The sequence below is a fragment of the Neltuma alba genome, unplaced genomic scaffold (genome assembly GCF_004799145.2).
Source record: "Neltuma alba isolate B1F8T4 unplaced genomic scaffold, ASM479914v2 tig00011898_pilon, whole genome shotgun sequence".
In the NCBI taxonomy this organism is placed as follows: Eukaryota; Viridiplantae; Streptophyta; class Magnoliopsida; order Fabales; family Fabaceae; genus Neltuma; species Neltuma alba.
The window spans coordinates 29070-39087 of record NW_021636496.1 but is presented as its reverse complement, the minus strand read 5'-3'; the positions used below and the strand labels follow the sequence as shown (position 1 = coordinate 39087).

Genomic DNA, 10018 nt, shown 5'->3' with positions numbered 1-10018 from the left:
CTTGAGCAGCGTGAACGGAGCACCGGCGGAGAGTGTGCCGTTGAAACTGAGCTTCATGGTGCGATCGAGGGCTAAGGTGTTGGGAGAACTGGTGAAGCCGAAGTTCTACAAGAAGGTAGAGTGCATGGTGGATATGGACCCGAAGAAGATGAACAAGGCCATCTCGCTAAAGAAACATGTGTACTTATCAGTGATACAGATACTGGTGAAAATCGTCACGAAGGAGCAGGTTCCTCTGGTGTTCACTGCCAGATTCTGCATGGATTTGCCGGACCACTGATTTAGACTTGCTCTGTTTGCGTGCTTTAGTATTTTGTTTTATTCGATCGTCTTTTGTCTTTTATATCAAGTTCTTCAATTAGCCATATAATAAGGAGAAAATGTGGCTTTCGTTTTTTGTCGTCGGCAAAAGGGAGAGGTTTGATTTTGATGGGTAATGAGAAGTGATTAAATTCAATCCGTCCATTAGAGGAAAAATCGCTGGCACCTCTAACAATTTTAATACTATTTACCTCCTTTATTTAAGACATTATTTGACTTTTATTTTGATTTTAATTATAAGATTCCAATTCATTTTTCTCTCATATTTATATTTTTTTTTTCAAAATAGTCCTTCTAATAATGGTAGTTCTAGCTAATAACTTGATTAGTAAAGATATTTTAGAAAAGATAACACCTATTTATTACAAATAACTAACTTAGCTTATTTTCTTAATTTCTCAAATTAGTTAACTAGCTTTTATAATTAAACCGGAGGTAGTATTTCCTGTTTTTAATATAAGAACTTGTTTAACTTTATTTTAATAAATATAAGATTTCAATTCACTTGGTCTCTCGTATTTATTCCTTTTTTTAAAGTAGTACTTGTAATAATGATAGTTCTAGTCAACACACTAATTATTAAGGATATTTAAAAAAAACAATATCTTTATTGCAAATAACTAAAATAGTTTTTTAATCTATTCAAATTAGTCAATTAGTTTTTATATTAAACATGTATTTTAATTGCTTTCCTGATGGTTATGGGTAATGCAAAGACTAACCGCAAATTAAAGATCACCGTCACCCAGATTATAAGCCGCCATATGCTCTAGGTCAAGGTCAATCATATTCATATGTGGTTTTGAACGAGGAATAATAGAATACTAGTACATCATTGTTTACTGTTCAATATTTGATTTGGATCTTTGCGCTTAACCACCCAAAAAAATGGACTTAATTTGAATGATTATATTTACTTTATTATTAAAATAAAAAATAGATTTAAGTCCAAACCTGTACACGCTGATATATGTGTAGTTTAGATAATGTACCATGTGAGTTGGTCCAAAGTAACGATGAAAGAGGCCCAGTTTAGAGAGAAGGAGAAACGGGACCAAAGGTAAAACCATCAGATCACACTAGGACCAACCTCCTTCACTGCAATCTGGCCTTTTGAACCAACGGAGTTGGATCTAGCAGAAGGGGTTAACTCCTCACAACATGATAAATTAAGGTTTAAATTCTTGCTAGGAGAGGTGCTTACATTTAGTACCCTACAGTGCTTTGAATAGGATTGCTTCCAATAGAAGGATACCTATACTTTAAAAAAACATCCTGGCCTTTTGAATATCATATGTGATATGACGGCACAAAAATTAAAACCAGGGGAGAAAAGAGTCAATGCCATTTTAGTATTTAATTATAAATTTAAATATGTTTTTACAAACTGCAAATTCTCTATTTTCATGGCTGAATGCATTGCAATGCTTTATTCTTATCAACGGTCTCAAACAAAAATGTTCCTCCTCTTGAATGAAGAGTGCGATATTCTGTCCTTATTTTAAGGAATTTGATTTTAAAAAAAACACATTTCCGTCAGGAAAACAAATTTAATAGCTAATTTGGTGGTCAAAATTTGTTAAAGAAATCTTGTCCTGTGAATTGGGTGTGGAAACCTCCATTATAACATGCGCAACTTTAAATTAATACAGGATAGTTTCTTTTTTTTTTTTTTGGGGTTCGGTTGTTTCTTTTATTTGTATTTTTGTTGAACCTTATTTCATTTCATTTATGAGAAGCATGCTTTTTGATAGCTAAGAAGGGTTCACCACATGCTTGTTTTAGGATTCTCATTCTCATGTATGAAAGGAACACAAGCGTTGGTGTCATGGGGCAACAGGGAATGGTCGGACTAATATGCAAAATGAGATATTTTAATTTACTGGCCAAAAAACAGAGTGAAATTTTATTTATATGGTTCAAGTTTACATTTGTATCTTGCATCGACGTATGATAGCTACAGTGGTAGGTCTGGCCTTGTGTATTTGGAGATAACGTTTACATGAAATTAGCTTGTTGGATGCTCATTATATGTTTTTATAATTTTAATAAATTTTTTTTATTTAATACTACCTCCGGTCTTAATTATAAGACCCAGTTAACCAATTCGAGGAGATTAAAGAAAGAAGTTAGTTAGTTATTTGTTAATAGGTGTTGTTTTCTTAAAATATCCTTACTAATCAACTATATTGGCTAGAACTACAATTATGAGAAGGACTATCTTGGAAAAAAATGCATAAATATGAGAGACAAAATGGATTGGGTCTTATATTTAGGCCAAAATAAAAGTCAAACAAGATCTTATATTAAGGACAGAAGGTAGTAGTATGAAATCTAAAGTATAGATAATTTTTAAGAATTTATTTTTAAATGCAATTGATTGCTTAAGAAATTACAAATCTAAAACTCAAACTTTGGACACCCCATGGTCAATTTAGATGATCCCGTCAGGAATATCAAAAAACTAAACTTGAGCACATGCACGCTTGGATTCGCATCTACAGGCAACAAGTAACTGTGTGAGATTGTATTTCACATCAACACATGATAGGTGCAGTGATGATTTGATATGAGCATCAACGCGCGATCATGCTCTAGAAAGTGGCTTGAGCATAGATGAATATCTGCACTCGGCTAATATTTTATAATGTAAAATATATATAAAATTGTAAACAAGAATAGTTCTAGTTGGTAATAAGTTAACTCATAATCCATAAGACTATGAGTTTAAATCTCACAATCAAAATGAAAACTTTATTAGTAGACAATCTGTAAATATTTTTTATAAGTGTTTTTTAAGTTTGAAGGTATGTCTTGAGCGTGATAAAATAAACCTAACTCATCTAAATTTTTCTTTACCAAGATATATATACGCACGCCAAATCATATTAGTCAAGCCATACCATAAAAAATCAATTCACCCCTTAAATTGCGTAGCATATTCTTTCGAATAATAATGCTAAACTTTTGCATCAAAAGAAAATCTATGTTTATTTTTAGTTTCTTTTTCGATTCATAAATTGCGAAAAGTTAAAGAGTTGTGTGAAGGAAACTAAACAAGCCAGCTGAATTTTAGTATACAAAAAGAAAGGAACTGCAAGCTAAAAAATCCCAAAACTGGTAGTATATTATAATCAATCGAGACTGGAGCCTGTTGCTTTCTGTACACTCGACCTGTGAAAATTCTTAAATCGATTCTGGTCATTTCCTAATCCTATGTAATTTACAACCTCAATTCAATTGGTATCACTGAACAATTTCCGGAAAAAACAAAAAGAATCAAAGTCGAAGTAGACCTCCTTTGTGCTATCAAAAATTTTCCAGATAGCTTCGGGGTCGAGGTCTCTGCTTTTTCCGTCACTGCTTTGATATTCTATTTTCACCTAACAACACCCCAACTTTCAGATTCCGATTCCGGCCAATTGGGTCTCTCATCAGTCACCATTTGTCGGACTCGATCGACAGGCGAACAGAAACTAGTAAAACTCGACGACGCATCGAATTTCCATTCGCGCCATTCGTCGGATTCCGGTGAATTCGGAGCCAAGCTGCTTGTGCTCGAAACCAATCTGGAAAATCGAAGTGACTTCTCGGCGACGATTCTTTATCGGCCTGCTTTAGGAAGGGATGCTTCAAAAGCATCTCCGCCGTCCATCTCTTTTCAGGATCCTTCACCAGACATTTCCTCAGAAAATCCTTCCCGTCTTCTGATAATTCGTCGGGAATTTCCGGTAGTTCTTCTCCAACCCCAATTCGAAGCAACAATGAATAGATATTACTCAATTCCGATCCTTTCGGGCTATCCCAGGCGGGTCTTCCTGTCACCATCTCCACCACAGCACAGCCGAGAGACCATATATCCGCCGGTGAGTCATACACGTTGTCTTTCACCGATTCCGGCGACATAAACAGAGGAGTTCCCCTCCATTCGCACTGCTTCCCTTCCCTGCTCTGTTCTTTCTCCCCTGTTCTCTTCGCCAGGCCGAAGTCCGCAATTTTGACATCTCCATTGTCGAACAGAAGAACGTTCTGAAGCTTGATATCACAGTGAACAAAACCTTTCGCGTGCATATGCTGGATTCCTTTCAGAATCGAGACGGTGTACCTCCGGACATCACACTCCGGCAACCGACCACCCTGCTTCTTGATGTGGTCCGCAAGGTTACCACCTGCGGCATATTCCAAGAACAAATTATAATACTCCACGCCATTCTCCAAGCTATACCCATCCCCAGAACAAGTTATAATTTGGGGACAAAATCCAAGACCATCCAAAACCTCCTTCTCGTTCTTGAGAAAAGAACAGCAGAGAACTTCCGACGATTTGACAACGGTGGGAGCAGAAATAATCTGAGAGGCACCGTTGGTAGGTACTGCAAGGTGAACGGCGGCGAAGCTCCCTCTTCCAATGAAGCTCCCTCGAACCCAAGACATCTTAGCTTGTGGAAAGAAGGGAGAAAACAACAGAAGATGACGACGGAACAAGCAACTGTGCGCCACAACAAGAAGTTGTGAGGGAGATGGAGTATCGTGTATGTATATATATAGTGGGAAAGTGAGGGATGAAAGGCATGAATTAAAAAATCAGGAAAGAATAAAAAAGAAGCACGTGATAGAGGAGGATATTTTGGAGTTTCCGAAGCGTGGTGAATGAATGATCGAAGATTGAAGAAGGAAGGAAGGAAGCACAGGATGTGAAGGTGGTGGATACGATGCACAAGGTGAAGGTACGTCTCAAGATCTTTCTTTATTTAAGTGCACGTCTCACGCGACTTGGATTGCGACTTGATGAATATAGCAACGTGTGCGCTTTACCAACAAGTAAAGTTACTACTAACCCAACTTACATTTCATGTGTATGTGTCTGTCCCTCAACTTTCTCGTTTTCCTTTCCATGTTTAACTCGCTAATCAAGCGACGTGACTCCCACTTGACGGCGCTTTCAAAACCTTCCTAATTCTCTAGCTGTTCATTCAGCAAATAAATTAGACATAAAAAAATTCCTTATCCCCATTAGGTTAAGATTGAGTAATTGTTTTAAAGTGGTGGTTTTTTTTTTTTGGGCTTAGAAATAGGCATAATAAAGTGATAAATACAATGTTTTTTTTTTTTTTTGAAAAAATCGTGGACAAGATGATTTCTAACTGAATATCCAGAGAATAAATAGGAATATGCTTAATTATTGGAGGAAGGAAGGTGTCAAAACAGACGTCAAAAGAGGAGCCTCCATAAACCGGGTCGGGGCATTTGATACATTGAATTGGGTTCAATTCTTATGGGCGAATTAAAGGTTGACATGCGTTTTATTATTAGGGGTGGAACTGCGTATCGTCGGGTCTTTTTCTTCGTTGTTGTTTTTGTTGGTTCTACTCTTGGTTGACCGGGAAAAACAGAATATTATTTATTCTGCTATTCAATTACACTGCACGCCAAGGAAACATAAACAATTTTAACACCCATGCATTCGATGCATGCATAATACAATTAATCGGTGATATGCTTACTTTATGACGAAATCATGGGCTGTATTTGTTGTTTTACATCGTTCATTCGTCTAAATCATGGATCTATAAATTGAATCAATATTCTCTTTATATCTGGTGTCATTATTATTTACTAGTCTAAGTTTGAATACCGTGAATCCAAATGAGAGTAGCCCTCCTTATCTGAGTTTCTTTTCATAATAAAGGATTAATATAATTTTTTTATCCTCCAAAATTGTCCTAATTGATTCATATAATTCAATAAAGATCTAAGATGCTAATTGTGTGGCTAAAATAAGGAGTTGGAGGAGGAGGAAAGCAAGAGGGGAAGGAAAGGAACTTGAGGGATGAGGATGAGGCAAAAAGTAGAGTGATTAAGATTTTTTAGAGGGCAGGCAATTTGCAAAATGAGGGAGGGGGTCAAATGAAATAAATAAAAGCATAGAATATTGACTGCACAAAGTAAGGTTGAAGTGGAAGGGAAGGGAAAGTATTAAAAAGGTCTGTCAAGGACAAAGGAAGGAAGCAAAGTGACAAGTAAAGATTGCGGCGCTGACTGACTGCTTCTAACCCAAACACATCAAGTGGTCACTAAAGTCATTTGGCTCACCCTTCCACAACCCCAACAGAAACATATTTCTTTTTTTTTTTTTTAATTTTTAAAAAAGTCATTGGCTCACAAGTTACTTGTTAGCATAAACATGTCAGCTTTGCTTCCTACTTGCGTTCCTTCTTTTTTTTAAAAAAATAGATATTCCTTTTAGTATTGACACAACTAGAACTAACATGTATCGATTCCAGATGGAGCTGTGTGGAATATTAATTTAACAAAAAATAGATAACATGATTTGGTTTTGTGGCAACGTAAGGGATTCTTGCAGGGAGTGGGTTGCATCCCCTGTGGAGGTAATTGGGGGATAAGGAAGGAATCAATGATTCTATTCCAAATCTTTTGGGACGCGAAGCACCTCTACGCATAAGTTGGTATGGCTTAGTTTATGGCCACCTCAAAATATGCAATCTTGTTTTTTTAAAAACAAAATAGAAAAGAACTATAGAATTTTTGGAGTGTGAGTCATTTAATACTCTTCCAGGCTAAATATAAGATCATTATAACACTAGGATAAGAGTCTTATATTTAGAATCGGAGAAGTATATGTAATGCTTATGTATTCTCTGTTTTTTTTTTTTTTTTTAAATTCTGAGACCTAACTCCTACTACATAAAAAGCCCCACATTGTATAGAAACAGAGGTGCCAAGATAAATATAACGAACTAGGTCCTTTTGGATAGCAGGTCAAACCATGTTTGGAAACCAAACTATGGTTTGAGAAAAAACAACCCAAACAGGCCAAATATCTGAAACATGTTTCGGGAGAAGTGAATCATTCTACTTCTGGCTCAAATTGGAGAGTATAATTGTACCTATTAGAGTAAATCTCAACAATAATATGACTTAACACCTCTTAATAATTTTTATAAATATTTAATCTTATATTTATAAATAAATATACACATTTATTATTTATAATTTATATCTTTGTTTATTAATTATGTGGTAAAAAAATATTATTAACAATTTTATTCATTCAAATTAAAAAATATCATACGATATAGGCTTATGTAATTATCTATTAACTTAGGTTTTTTAATAATTCGTACATATAAAAGTGCTTTGATAACAACTATTCAAAAACTCTTACTTCTTAAAATTATTTTTCACAAAATCTGTCTTTACAAATATCATTTTTCTAGAATCTATTTCCAAAAGCTATTCTCCAAACCATAATTTGGTTTCATCTAAACACACTCTTAATCGTCATGAGGAACCACGGTTGGGAGTGAATAGAGATAAGCATAATTGAAGGGGGTGGGCCCTCGTCAATTCAAGTGGAGGCTCTTTGGCACCTTCCAAGTCCCGTCTCTTTCTCATGTTCCAAAAACACGCATCTTTCACGGGTCGTTGTTATTATTTGGGGAAAACATGGAATACGTGCCCTGCCCCGAAAAATATCAGCGAGTGGAAGGAAGGGACGGTTCAAGTTGGAGCAGTGCTAACTGCTAAAGTTGTACTCAAATGAACGCCGTCCGCTTGTCAGACAGTGGATTGCAAGGTGGATGCATAATTGCCCGTTTGCCCTGCCACTCTCATGCTCCTTCTGCTTTTTATTCTAATTCATGTCATTTAAAGCATTAAATTAAATTTGTCCTAAATTAATAATTTTTCCCCTAAGTTTATCCCAATTTGACGCGGATGGATAAACACAGAGTTCTTAACAAGCTTTTTAACAAACATTAATTACTCTTCTGATCATATTTATAAGACGCTTTCAATATATTTCACACAAATCAAGAAAAATTTTAAACTGTATTAACTCTCTATTAAAATATAATAACTTTTCAACTTTATCCCTATTTAATATATACACCTTTTTAAAAAAATAACTATCTATATCATAATTAAATAAAGAGCAAAGTAGTACATTCATACTAAAAATTTAATAAAGTAACTCATAAATATGACTAATAAAAACCTTCTCCCTCAATCTTATAAATAAGACCAGATAAGTTTTAACAAAAGTAAAATTAGAAAGTATTACTGGATAAGTTGGTTAATAATTTACATTTGTAACAAAAAAAAAATTTCCGCATGGCGTGGGCGTATCCAAAAGGGGTGGGAGAAGCATGGAAGTGATGGAACAACAAAATATATACCAAGCAAGTTATAAATACAATATTATGTCTCATATCAGTCATATGTCTCACCCCAGGAAAAACAGAAAAAGAAAAAAAAAAAAAAAAAGCATGTAATATTGTGTCTGGTCTGCTGGGCTTGGGGTGATGGAGGAAAGGCGTCATCTCACAGCCAATCCAGAACCAACTTGGGGGGGCCCACTTTAGGGGGGAGCACCTGAACCCCACATACGCTGCATTTACGCTGTTACCATCATCCTTAGTTTTTTTCAACAATCCCACAATAAAAAATGGGCAAGTTGGAGGGCAATTGGAAGGAGAGGAGAGGCAGGCATGTTTACGTTGGGCGGTTATAATTAGTTAAGGCAAAAGGCAGAGGAAGTCTCCGCAATTTAGAACAAAAGGCAAAGAATCAAATACAGATCGGATGACGTTAGCCCCGCTGCTGCGTTCATAGCACTCGAACAACTCATGTAACTGTTATAGAATTAAATACTAATTAAATAAAATCTGGTTTATAATTTATAAATAAAGTTTTATAATTAGGATTGAAAGTAATAATTTATCCAAATTTCTTAATATATTTAAATTAGTATGTGTTATACTTGCACATGAATAATTTTATATAAAATTTAAAGCGTGACGTTGAAATAAATCATCCAAGTCATGCCATGATACAAATTACAAAGACTGCATTAAAAGGGGGCGGAAAGAGGAAAGGAAAATAAAATAACAAGCACAATTGCATGCATGCATGATACCATTACTTCGAGAGCACGTTTTAATTCAATATTGAATGCTTGCGTTTTTTTCAAAATAAAAAAGAAACATCAAATGAAGGGGGCCACCTATCGCAATGCCTTTTGTGATGCTGGGCCGCCGATTTCTTGGCGTAAATATGTGAACCTTTGGATTTGATAAAGGCCGGCTTTTGTTTTTGTTTGGCTGGGGGAAATGAGGCTCATATTAAGCGCCACAACATGAGGGAATCTGAATCTGGACGGCTTCCACTTGACACGTGGCTGGCAACATGTGAGTTGCTTTCAGGTTGATTTCCTTCCAAACGCCAATTCACTGGAATTCTTCAGTCACGTCGTTTTGGTGTGCTGTTTATTGAAATATCTCATCATTATGGCTTCCTAATTAGTATAATTATAACCACTTTGATTGGATTGGATTGGATTGCCTCGCCTCTCCTCTTACATGCATGTATTTGCCTCACGTATGTCACTTTCTCAGTCCCGGGTTTATTTCCACTCACTATCTTCGAATTTTTTAAATTGCTTATATAAATTTCTCTATATACGTTACATAAATTTTAAGAAATGGGTTTTGCTTTTTAAAACGTATAGATATTTTTCCTCCATCAATTTTATATCTCACGCCATATTCACCGCTGGCTTTTTTTCAATCACAATTTCCTATGTATTTCAAGAAATCATTTTCACTTTTTTTATAACTTACAGTAATTTGTATCAAAAATTAGAATGGTGGATTTGATTATCAAATGATTATGTTTT

General features: G+C 35.4%; 1 pseudogene; it reads right to left on the bottom strand.

Moving 5' to 3' along the window:
* Window positions 1-3678: 3678 nt before the first annotated feature.
* On the bottom strand, window positions 3679-5126 carry LOC114719202 (mitogen-activated protein kinase kinase kinase 17-like; annotated as a pseudogene).
* Between the last annotated feature and the right edge of the window lie 4892 nt (window positions 5127-10018).